Source organism: Clarias gariepinus, chromosome 5 (genome assembly GCF_024256425.1).
Source record: "Clarias gariepinus isolate MV-2021 ecotype Netherlands chromosome 5, CGAR_prim_01v2, whole genome shotgun sequence".
Taxonomy (NCBI): Eukaryota; Metazoa; Chordata; class Actinopteri; order Siluriformes; family Clariidae; genus Clarias; species Clarias gariepinus.
Window position 1 is genome coordinate 38,691,751 of NC_071104.1, and position 13,028 is coordinate 38,704,778.

Below are 13,028 nucleotides of genomic sequence, written 5' to 3' on the forward strand. Positions count from 1 at the left end.
GACACTTTGAGGGGCTTCTCTCTTTGGCTGTGTGTCTTCTTACTGAACAAACAAAACAAACAAAACAAACAACGACAGACATGTTCAGACATGGAAGGCTTGCATAAGACAAATTTAGTTTAGTGTTGGTGACTTGCAGAGTCACATCTCCTTTTTCAGCGGTCATCATCATCATCATCAACTTTATTTATAAAGCACTTTAAGACAGCCACAGCTGACACAAAGTGCTGTACATTAAAAACTAAAACAATCCACATTTATAAATAAAAGAAACTAAGTCTCACTGAGGCCAAAAGCCAAAGAATAAAAATGGGTTTTCAGACATATTTTAAAAATTGATAGTGAAGATGCCGTTCTAACATGCAGAGGTAGGTTGTTCCACAGTTTGGGCGCCACGATGGCGAAAGCCCTATCCCCTCTGAACTTCCTCCTGGATCTTGGTACTTCCAGGAGAAGCTGATCAGCTGACCTAAGAGTGGCCTGAAAGAGTGTGTAGGGGTGAAGAAGCTCAGATAAGTAAGGCGGGGCCAGATTTTGAAGGCATTTAAAAACAAACATAATTTTTAAATCCACTCTATAAGACATAGGCAACCAGTGCAGTGAAGCCAGCACAGGGGTTATATGCTCTATTTTGCGGGTTCCTGTTAACATTCTCGCAGCAGCGTTTTGAACCATCTGCAGACGTGAAAGTAATGATTGACTAACCCCCACATAAAGTGAGTTACAATAGTCCAAACGGGAAATAATAAAAGCATGGAGCACTGATTCAAAATGCTGCCTAGAAAGAAAAGATTTCACTCTTGCCTTAACTGATAAAAACTTGACTTCACCACTGCACTAACCTGGCTGTCCAATTTAAAAATCACTGTCCAACTTAAAACCAAGGTCATTTACAACAGGTTTGAAATATACTTCCAAGAGTCCCAATTTAACAGAGGTTGGTTCATAGGGACCGCTGGGTCCAAACACCAAAACCTCTGTTTTCTGTTTATTAAACTTTAAAAAGTTTGGAGCCAACAAAGCTTTTATATCATCTAAGCATGTCAGGAGATGTTTTATGGAGATCCCATCCTTCTGCTTCAGTGGGAAATAGATTTGGTACTCATCAGCATAACAATGGCCCAAAGGAATAAAATACAAAAAAATAACAGTGGCCCTAAAATGGAGCCCTGTGGTATGCCACATGGCAAAGAAGCAGAAGGTGAGTCAAAGCTGGAAAAACTATCAGAAAAAGATCTATCTGTCAAATAAGATTTAAACCAACTTAGTGCCATGCCACCAATACCCGCTAAACCCGCTATTATTTTTTAAATCCCACTTAAGCGGGATTTAAAAAATAATAATTGTGATCCACTGTGTCAAAAGCAGCTGTTAAGTCAAGCAAGACAAGAACAACGTAGTTACCGGAATCGCATGCCAGCAGGATGTCATTAAGGACTCTTAATAGAGCAGATTCAGTACTATGAAGTGTTTTAAAACCCGACTGAAAAACTTTAAATATGCCATTTTCATCTAAAACATGTTTCAGTTGACAAGAAACAATTTGCTCTAACACTTTGGAAAGAAAAGGTATCTTGGAAATAGGCCTATAATTAGCCAAAACTGTCTGATCAAGACCACATTTCTTAAGCAATGGCCATACTATTGCATGTTTGAGCTTAGCAGGAACCACACCCAAGGACAAACTTCTATTTATAATGTCAAGGACAGACTGCCCTATACTAGGAAAGATTTCCTTAAAAAATCGTGGAGAAAAGAAATCCTGGGGGGAACCTGCAGGCTTATTATGACTAACCACATCCCATAAGGTGACGAGAGTCAAAGGTTCAAACTGAGTAAAAACAGAGGTGCAAGAGACAAAAACAGAGGAATCAGTTTCAGGAGCTGTGATAAGAGCCCTGGTGGCGACAGCCTTTTTAATGAAAAAGCTCAGAAAATTATTACACATATCAGGTGAATCTTTACAACAGACATTTGATGGTGTATTAAGAACAGAGTCAATGGTCTGAAATAACACATGTGGATTATGGCTGTTGGAAGAGATAATATTTGCAAAGTATTCCCTTTTTGACTCTTTAACAGTGTTCTGGTAGCGGTAAAAATGATAGTCCATGATAGTTTGACAACTAGAATCAACCAGCAATGTAGCTCTTCTACAAAGGCATCAGAAGGAGCACAGAGCTGATTGAATGCAGCAAAAAACTGTATAGCAGTGGAAGGGTTAATAACCCGGCATCGTCAAGTGACAGCACGAGATTTAACTGCAGTCTGGGTAAAACCAACATTAAATAACACAGGCATATGATCTGAAAGTACAAAGTCAGAGATCTTCAGATTAGTGATAGGCAAACCAAATGAAAGAACAAGGTCTAATGTGTGTTCGTGCTCATGTGTAGGAAAGTTCAAAACTTGAAAAGGAGGGCTGTAAAAAGCACTGCTTACATTTATACTCCTTTTTATAAATAGTCGCTATACTTCCATCTCTGCCTGATGTCCATGGCGAGTTAAAATAGCAACAATCCACAGGTAAAAGATCAGATAAAACACTGGTCTCACCTGCACTCACCCATGTCTCAGTCACACACAAAAAATCCAGGTCACAGGAGCTGAAAAAAATCCCGGAGAACAAACGTTTTGTTCAAAATTGATCTGCCGTTCACTAGGCCAAACCTGACAGGAGTTTGAGACGAAACAGGGGTACGAGCAACCCGGCCCGATAGAGGTAATCCGGGATATCCAATAAAACTGGGGGCACAGTTTGCCACCCACCAGCTCCAAAATCCACGGCATTTTGGACCCGAGGTTGGAGGTCCAATAAAGTCTGGCGATCATACCTTAGCAGAGACTTTGTTTCATGAAAAACACAGGTCAAAACTAAAATAAACAAAAACAAACTTGGGAGCGACAGACGGTCAAAAATGAGAAGAAGATTTACAGTAAGCCAAGCTCTGGATCATATGTTTTCTGAAAATGAGGACACAGAACAGCATAGTGATACAGATGAGCCGGTTTCAGAGGAGGAAGACATTGTAGAGTATCTACCAGAAGGCACAGACACATCTGATGAGTCTGATGAGGAGCTCACCCCTGCTGAAGCTGCACACACTCCTGCTGAAACGTTCAAATCCAAAAGTGGTAACATCTGTTGGAGCTCAGTACCTCCTGACTTACATGGCAGGGCAGCTGCTGCAAATGTCATCAAAATGACAATGACTGAGCGATGTGAAGCGCCATCTTGTCTCCTTTTATGCTTCCTGGGTCACGGCCATACTACTTCCGGGTCCTAGTGCTGGTCGTGGAGTGAGTGTGCATGACACTTTCCGTCAGTACTTGCCTAGTAAGCCAGCGAAATATGGCATAAAAAGTCAAAGTACGGTTCAAGTATTTAGTTCAACTACAGTTACAGTCATTGTTTAAAGATTGCCAGACTCAGCTGTACGGACATCTAGCGGAAGTTCTACCACCTACAGTAGGTGCCAGAACAGAAAAGAGACACTTCTTATGTTGGATCTGCACTGAGCAGCTGAACCCAGGAAAACAACTGGTCCTGTTGGCATCCATTGGCTAAAGACGTGGATAAAAGCTAATTAATGGTTTTACTGAAATCTTTAAGCTGTCATCGGATCAGCTGCTTCAAGATGACAACAAAGAGCTGAACGGCTTCAGATCCATAGCACTCAAAGCCATCATTATCCAAGGCTTTGAAAGGCTGGTGAGAGACCATTTTACATATTAAAATAAAATAAAATGTAATTCATTAAGAATCATTATCCCATCACAAAGTGAGCTTTGTTAAATGGGGGTCCTGATTAAAACGATCACATTCTTAGGAAGGACCACCAAATGAAACAAACCAAGAGTTTTCAGTAAAGGTTACCTGCGCTGATGTCACTGAAACAGAGCAACAGGATTCTGCCTGACGTTGGATATCTATCAGTGTATGTAAGGTTTATTTCAAACCCACTTAGGTTAATGCTTGTACTTAAAGGTAGGTAAAATCTCTGTTTCAGGCCATGAATATTTATACATGAATTATCCCGAGTGATACATAGCCCAGCATGTGGAAGAGTATGTGATGATTGCAGGAACAAACACAGTCAGTGGAAGTGTGTTTGTGTTTAAACATCGACTTTTGAAAACTCCATCGAACACCAAAACCCCGAACACTACAGCTAAAACAAGATCTGTTCCAACAAGAAACAGTGTTGTGCTAATTCACACTGCAAGTTACTGAGAGCTGGTGATATTAATGTAGCCGGGAAAAGTAAATATTATTATGCTACAATGTATTTAATATTGTCCTAATGTCTTAAATTGGGGTAATACAAAGGGGTAGGGGTAGTTTGATGGTTAAGGAATTGGTCTATGGTTTGGAAGGTGCCAGGTTCAAATCCCACAACCATCACTTCAGGAAGTGAATCTCACATTGAAATGTTGTCTCTCTGCCTTTAAATCATGAGGGCAGTCTTGTATTGGACTGTGTTTTGTTGAGGATTTTTTGAAATGATTCCCCATCAGCACAGCTTTACAGTACAGCCATTTTCTATCATCGTGGTCTCAGACTGATTAATTGAAACTGGTGAGGCTGACTCATTTCTCCCACAAACAGTTTTATTTCACTGAGTACAGAGCTGTATATGGTAGAAATGAAAACAAAAAGCCTTGACTTGAGATTTGGGATAACCTGGAACATCCTCGACATCTGAACATCATCACCTGAGCTCATTAATGCTCCTGTAGAGTTTATGAATAAACATATGACAAACTTGAAAAATCCAAACCATCACTTTAGGGTTAATTCATTTAATTTAATAGACTATTGTTTCTGTAGTAACAGCTCACTGACAGAGACTTGAGCAGATTAAAAAGCCATGTATAATTATTGATATACATCTCCATTTACATGTCAGTATTCCAGTGTCCAGTGTCAGCACTGTTGAAGTCAGAGGTAAGGCTGTAAGTTTAAGGTTTCCAACATCCTCGGAACCATGACACGCTGTGATTAAAAGCAGAAACTACAGTCGACTCCCGAAATTAGCTGGAGTTACGTTTCTAGAGCAGCTGCAGACCAGGATGTGGTCAAAAAAAATAATCTATTTTTATAGTCAAAACCCTAAATATGCTCCCAAAACACTTATTTACAACTCAGCTTAATCTATTATTCTTAAAAATAAGAACTTAAACAAAAGAGTGTAACGATAAGCCCATATACTATACAGTCTGTACAGTATTAAACAAAAATGTATACAGTATTATAATTTATATGAAAATGTAGCTAAATTCACATTTATATTTATGTTACAAAATTAGCAAATTATAATGTTCTTAATAAAATACTAAATCGCCATGAACAAGAGCGATTTTAAATGAATAAATAAATAGCGGAGGATATTTGCGTTTTTTTTAATGAACAATTATTAATTAGGTTCTAGAGGAAAACCTGCGAATGACAGAGGCTGCACACTCTGAACCACGACTTTGCGAGCTCGACTGTAATCTATTGTTCGGATTTGGTGTTATATATCAAATAACCTGTTAGTACGTCAACTTCATCACAACACCCTGATACACACACACAAACAGATAAATTTCAGACATTGAATATGTAACATTGCTGACCTCGGCAATCCATTAATGCAACACACTATTGTCACAACACATAGGTCACTTTTACGTAAATGATCCCTAGTTTCATTTAAACATCTCCATGACTGTGAGACTGTGACAGTTTGCCCTGCAGAAAGATTCTCTGTGGAGTCTTCTATTAAGTCTTTTTGCAGATGGAAAGCATGTCCAAAAATTCAGATTACAACGTGGCAGCCCCTGCCCTCTGGGATGGTGAGAGATGGTTTCCAACTGGGATTGGGGTGGAACCAGCTGGATTAAGACAGTCTGACCCCAATTCATGTCTCTCCTACTGTCAGTCCCCACCATGCGTAAACATAGTCAACTTCCCCTATTCATTGCATGATGTTAAAATGACCTTGGTGATTCATTTTCGAAAAGAGGTGACAAGAAATATGATGACTTATCTCCTGGTGCTACTGTGTAGAGTTTACATAATAATGGCAACGAATGACTGTCGCAGTCTCCACCAGTAAATGTAAACATTTTATGCCCACACAATTGTGCAAGAAACAATGCCCAATGCATTCTTCACCATTAATATGTAATATTTAGCTCTGGGTCAGAGGTGTATCGAATCTTTAATGATTCAGGTTAATTTGATTAACTGAAGTAAAATTTATAATGTACACTCTACTGACTACCCGTCTAGCGTTTAGCACAATTTAGTGTATGCTTATCACGTGGCCAACGATAATAACACAGAATCTAGTATTTAACAATTATGAGCAAGGTAACAAGATCTGGGCAAATGTTTAGACTTTAAAATACATGACCAAGACAACAGTTCTTTATAAAGAAACAAGAATTTATTTGACTAATCTACCACACATGAAACTACGCCACTTATACGCACACACACACAAATATAAAAAAAGTGTAGGGGGTGAAAAAGAAAGAAAGTTATTCTAGTACTGCTTACTAGATCAACAAAAGTCACAAGAGCAGAGTCTTGGGTTTAATCTTACGGTTTAGTTATGGAACGAGCACCAATTTCAGCAAGGTATGAAGCTTTGTTTGTTTATTTACGTTACATTTCGTTCTCATCCGCCTCCAGCGAAGCGAATCATGGCGTTGCTGATTGGTTGGTGCGCTTTTGTAGAGATGACGTCTTTTGAGAAAGCCCTTCGGTGAGGCGATGGTTGCCTGGTTACCAATGGCTGCGCTCTGGAACTTCTTATGAGGGTTTCTTCGTTGTGGGACTTTGGAGATCTGAGACGAAGTCTCGTTGGGAGTTCTTGAAGAGCGGATGATGCTAGGAGCGACAGTGTAGCGCCCGCAAGGGAGGAAGTCCAAGCTGCTTGGAAGAGATTGTAGGTTGCAGTTGTAGTAGTGGTCTTTTGACTGAAAGCGATGATTCTGCTTAAGCATGGCGTTTTGAACTTTCGAAGTCAATCCATCCCACGGGTGATTGGTCCAGTCGGATGTGATAGTGGGGCTTAGCCACGCCTCACGTGGTTCCCCCTTTTGTGCATACATTAGCCCAGTGTCAAGTGGGGCCCATCCGGTTGGAGTTTTTAATACTTTTTATAACGTAATTTTGCATGAGCTCTGTTCATGCTACCAATTTCCCCGTGTTCTCCAATGTTTTTTGAATAAAGCCAGCTTTAGATTGATATCAAACATTACATATCTTACCCACTCATTCCTTTCTTCATTTAATAAAAGGGGTTTGTAAATGCTGATTACACCTTTAAAGTTATGCAGAATAATCAAACATACAAACAGGTATAAAAATATACTGAGTAAATATATGTATATATACGATTTGCCCTACTGGCAAACTTTAAAGATGGTTTAAAATAGTATCCATGCCATATACCTTTGTTCATTAAAAGGCATGTACTCTGGAGAGTGTCAAAGTGTGACTTGGTGGTTCCTTCCCAACTCAGGGTGAAGCTGTAAAACTGTCCGCTTTGTTTACCCGATCACTGATTTACACCCTTGTTTTAGGGGTTTACTTCGAGGCATCTGGTCTTATGCCTTGTGAAGTTTCCTGCAGCTTTGTTTTACAGATGCTCCTTATGATCGTGGATCAGATAATATTATTGGGATGTCGACAAGCAGGCTGGGAGAGGGCTGCAAGATGGCGCCGGTGAAGTTGGCTGCCGTCAGGACTGCTCCGACCACCTTTTCTTTGTTTTTGTTTTTTAAGTTAGTTTTCAGTGTTTTAAAATCGGCAAAATTACCACCATTGAGTACATTAGGTATGATAGAGACACTCTTATTTCTATTGGTGTACAATGTACTCACAATTTGACGTTTTTAACTCCGGATCCGAGCTCGCCGAGTGAGATCCTGAGGGACAACAAAGGACGCGACGTGAAGCGGCGGCCTCGAGGGAAACTCGCCAACGATCAGTTACTGGAGAACAAGCTCGATGACCTCAGGGCCAGGGTAACTTTCCAAAAAGACATTCGGGACTGCAATCTCCTCTGCTCTCCTCACCGAGACATGGCTGAACCCAGCGGTGCCGGACCACGCCATCTGTGCCGGCCGAGTTCTTCTCGGTTCACCGCATGGACAGGACGTGGGACTCAGAGAAATCAAGAGAGGGCGGCGTGTGTTTAATGGTGAACAGCAGCTGGTGCAACAGCGCGAGCGTCTATCTACCTCGGGAGTTCACAACGGTCATAATCAGCGCCGTTTATATTCCACCACAAGCGGACACGGACACTGCCTTATGCTTACACAGCATCAGGACGCTGCGCTTATTGTGGCGGGGGACTTTAACAGTGCCAACCTCAGGGAGAAAACTAGAGTCACAACTCCAACAGAGTGACTCCAGGAGCCTGTGGCAGGGATTAAGGACAATTACGGACTATAAAACACCAACAACCGGTATGACGAACGCGGACGCGACTCTGGCAGACGAGCTGACCACCTTCTATGCTCGCTTCGAGGCTGCAGCTAAAGACGCTAGCGATGCTAATGCTAGCGGCACTAACGGCTGCAGAAAGGAAGACACTGCCAGCACCGGAAGCGCGTTCATCATCACCGAGCATGACGTGAGGAGAGCCTTCAGGAGAGTGAACACCAGGAAAGCAGCAGGACCAGACGGCATCTCAGGTCGTATTCTCAGAGCCTGCGCAGACCAGCTAGCACCTGTGTTCACAGAGATATTTAACCTCTCTTTATCTCAGTCAGTAACCCCCACATGCTTCAAAGATTCCATCATTGTTCCTGTCCCGAAGAAACCTCATCCTGCTTCTGTCAATGACTATTGCCCTGTAGCCCTCACCTCAATAGTGATGAAAGGCTTTGAACGCCTGGTCAGAGACTTCATCATTTCTTCACTACCGGACACACTCGACCCACTACAGTTTGCATACCCCCAGAACCGTAACACAGACGATGCAATCTTTCATCTCCACACATCGCTCACTCACCTAGACACTAGGAAAGGGAATTGTGTTGAAATGCTCTTCATCGACTACAGCTCTGCATTTAATACCATAATTTCCTCTACACTCACCACCAAGCTGGAGCACCCGGGACTCAGCTCATCAATGTGTCAGTGGATCTCCAATTTTCTGACTGGCAGACCACAGGCAGTAAGGATGGGCGGACATGTCTCAGCCTCACTCACTCTCGGCATTGGAGCCCCCCAGGGTTGTGTTCTAAGCCCCTTGCTGTACTCTTTGTACACCCACGACTGCGTGGCCACTACCAACTCCATCACCGTCATCAAGTTTGCTGACGACACTGTCGTGGTGGGCCTGATCACCAACAATGATGAGTCGGCCTACCTAGAGGAAATTGGAAATCTGGAGAACTGGTGCCAGAGGAACAATCTCCTCCTGAACGTCAGCAAGACAAAGGAGCTAATAGTGGACTTTAGTACAAAGCAGGAGAGGAACTACCAGACCCCCATCATCAACAGGAGCCCAGTGGAGAGAGTGGCCAGTTGACACTTTCATAAGTCACTTTTCATGCATATTTGCACAGCCATTGCCACTTTAAAACACTTTAAAATTTTTGTATATATATTTCCCGTCATATTCCTATATTTTTATATTTTGTAATATTTTTATTATGCCCTCATTTGTACAGTTTGTTTATTTTACTAGTTACATTTATTTTCTTTTGTATTTCTTTTTATTAATATTTATTCCTTATATATAGTTTTTATTATCTTTTTAAGGTCACCGGCGGTCGTACAAGCATTTCACTGCGTATCGTACTGTGTATGACTGTGTATGTGACAAATAAAATTTGAATTTGAATTTGAAATTTGAATTTGAGAGGGGCTCTGGAATGTGATCAATTGACTGCTCTCTTTGGGAGCCCTGTTCATCCCTACAACTGTCTTCTATCTCCTGTCTCAGCTAAGAGCACTTATTATTGAGCTGTTGTTGCCTCTTAGTTTCATTTTGTACTGAAACATCCTCATACACTTTAAAAACTCTACCTAGATAAATGTAAAATTAATTAAATATTGTATTGTTGGCCCAACTTCTTACCATGGAATGTGTTGAGACAACAAGTAACATTGTATACTTGAAAACATTAATGACACAGACTGAATAAACTGAAATCCTGTTGAGCCAGCAATTTATCTTTATGGAGATGCAATCACTTGATTTTATAAAGCCCCCACCCACCACCCCCATGCTGGACTAAAGCTAAACAGCACTAGGAAGGTGAAGATGGCCGTTTGGGGGACTCTTTACTCTCAGTATTATTTATTTTTATTTTTTTAAATAAAATATGCTTTGGCTAGCTTACAGACTATTTTAGACAATTGTTGTTGTCTTTCGGCTGCTTCCGGCAAGGGGTCACCACAGTGGAATACCTGGTCCACACTACAACTTGGCACAGCTTTTACAACTTTTACGCCCGATGCCCTTCCTGACGCAACCCTCCCATTTTATCTGGGCTTGGGACCGGCACTGCATCCAGTGGCTGGGGGGTTTGGGTACTGGCTGGGAATCGAACCCAGGCCTTCCGCATGGCAGGCGAAACACCTACCATTGTATACCACTTATAGTTATACTGAGGCACCCTGACATTACTAAGGTGAGTTTAGCTAATGCTAGGCTTTATGTTTAGCAGTAAATAGTTGTTCAAGAGCATCATGATGTGAAGGAAGACCACTCTGGTTTTGCTCAAGACCTCCCTACAGTGTTAATTTCGTAGATGAAAAAATATTAGTTGACGAGACGTCACGGATATCAGTGAACAGTAACAGTGACAAAATCAGCATGCAATATCGTTGACGAAAAAAGACGTGACTAAAATGTGGTTTAAAAATATAAAACTAATAAAACATCTGTCTTTTCATCAACATTTAAAAAGATACATTTTAAAATGTTAAGATAATTATTTTGTGAAAAATCTTAATGTTACGTTTTCATTGTCTAAAACCAGACAAAAATACTTAAAGGTTCTTCTGACTAAAAATAGACTAAAACTAACAGGGACATTTATCCCGGGACTAAGACTAAATTTTAAAATACCTGACAAAACTAACACTACCTCCCTACATCTCAAACATAGAAGGTCCACCTGTGTTAGGTTGTCCAGGGCTCTTAATAGAAGTCATGGATAATTGCAGAACTGGCAGATGAAGTCAATGATACTGACAGAGGGGTAACCATTTTATAATACTGTAGTTCTCTGACACAAAAAAAACCTGAGGATCATAAAGTTGAATACAGTGGTATCCAAGAACATTGGGCTGCTTATCTGTAACCACTAGCTAAAATTATGTGTACTCTATATATAAAGCACCAACTGGGAATGTTGTGGTCCAAGTTGGTGGAATTAAAATGGTGCTACTTTTATTTATTTTGTGTTATAGCCCATTTTACATAGTACAGTATATGGACATTGGAGGAACCAGTGTACTGCTGCCAGACACTTTTGGACCTTAGCTGCCCCAGCTGCAGGAAAAGCTATTGACCCTCGACTGCTGCGGGGAACAGGCCTAAAGTCCGGTGGCTGGTAGCCAGAGGGGGTGGGCATCAAAATTGGTGGGAGAGTAAGCAGAAGCATGGTAAGTTGGCAGGTGGCTGTGCTAGGCTAAAAACAAACCCTAGATGTCTGTTATCAGTGAGGACAGCCGAGAAGATCATTGCCTCTATCACAGACATTAGGTATTTAGGATATTAGGATTAGGTAATTATGTAACAACAAGAAAAACAACAGTTAGTTGTTATTTTAAGACACAGAGGTCAGCCTTTCTGTAATAGTTCTTGCAAGAACAGTATTGTCAAGTGCATTTGCAAAATCCGTCAAGCACCATAATGAAACTGGCTCTCATGAAGACCGTCCCAGGAGGGCGAGACCAAAACCTACCTCTGCCGCAGACGAGAAGTTCATTTAGAGTTATCAGCCTGAAAAATGACCAATTAACAGCACCTGAGATTAGAGGCGTTATGAAGTCTTTACAGAGCAGAAGTAGCAGAAACATCTCACCATTAACTGTTCAGAGGAGATTAATGCATTTTTGGATGCCTTCAGCATTCCTTTACAATGTAGAAAGAAATAAAAATCAGCAACCATCATGGAGTTAGAAAGTGTTCCAAAACTTTTGAACGGTAGTGTATACAGTTCTTGGAGCGTGTGCAGGGAATAATGTGCAGGTGCCAATAATTCTTTCAGCAGTCCGAACCGTCCTTTGTAGTCTTCTGATGTCTGGTTTGTAGCTAAGCCAAACCAGACAGTTATTGAAGTGCGCAGGACAGATTTAATGACGGCTAAGTAGAACTGTATGAGCAGCTCCTGTGGCAGGTTGAACTTCTTCAGCTGGCGAAGGAAATACAACCTCTGATGGGCCTTTTTAACAATGGAGTCAATGTGAATGTCCTACTTCAGGTCCTGAGAGATGGTTGTGCCCAGGAACCGGATTGACTCCACTGCTGTCACAGTGCTGTTCATGATGGTGAGTGGGGACAGTGCAGGTGGGTTTCTCCTGAAGTCCACAGTCATCTTCACTGTTTTGAGCATGTTCAGCTCTAGGTTGTTGTGTTTGCACCAGACAGCCAGCTGCTCCACCTGACTTCTGTCTGCAGACTCGTCACCGTCCTGGATGAGGCCGATGACTGTAGCGTCATGTGCAAATTTCAGGAGCTTGACAGTGGGTTCTGTAGAGGTGCAGTCGTTGGTGTAGAGAGAGAGGAGCAGTGGGGAGAGAACGCATCCCTGAGGGGCTCCAGTATTGGTGGTGTAGCTGTTGGACATGAATTTCCCCAGTCTCACTAGCTGCTGCCTGTCTAAGGGGGGGCTTGTCAGAGGTGGTAATGGGGGTGTAGAAAGAGGGTCAGGATGGAGTGTGGTGTGAGAATGGGAGTTTTAAATCTACAATAGAACTCGTTACTCAGGTCATCAACCAGTTGTTGATTCCCTACAGAGTTGGGAGATGGCGTCTTGTAGTTGTTGATGGTTTTCAGGCCTTTCTA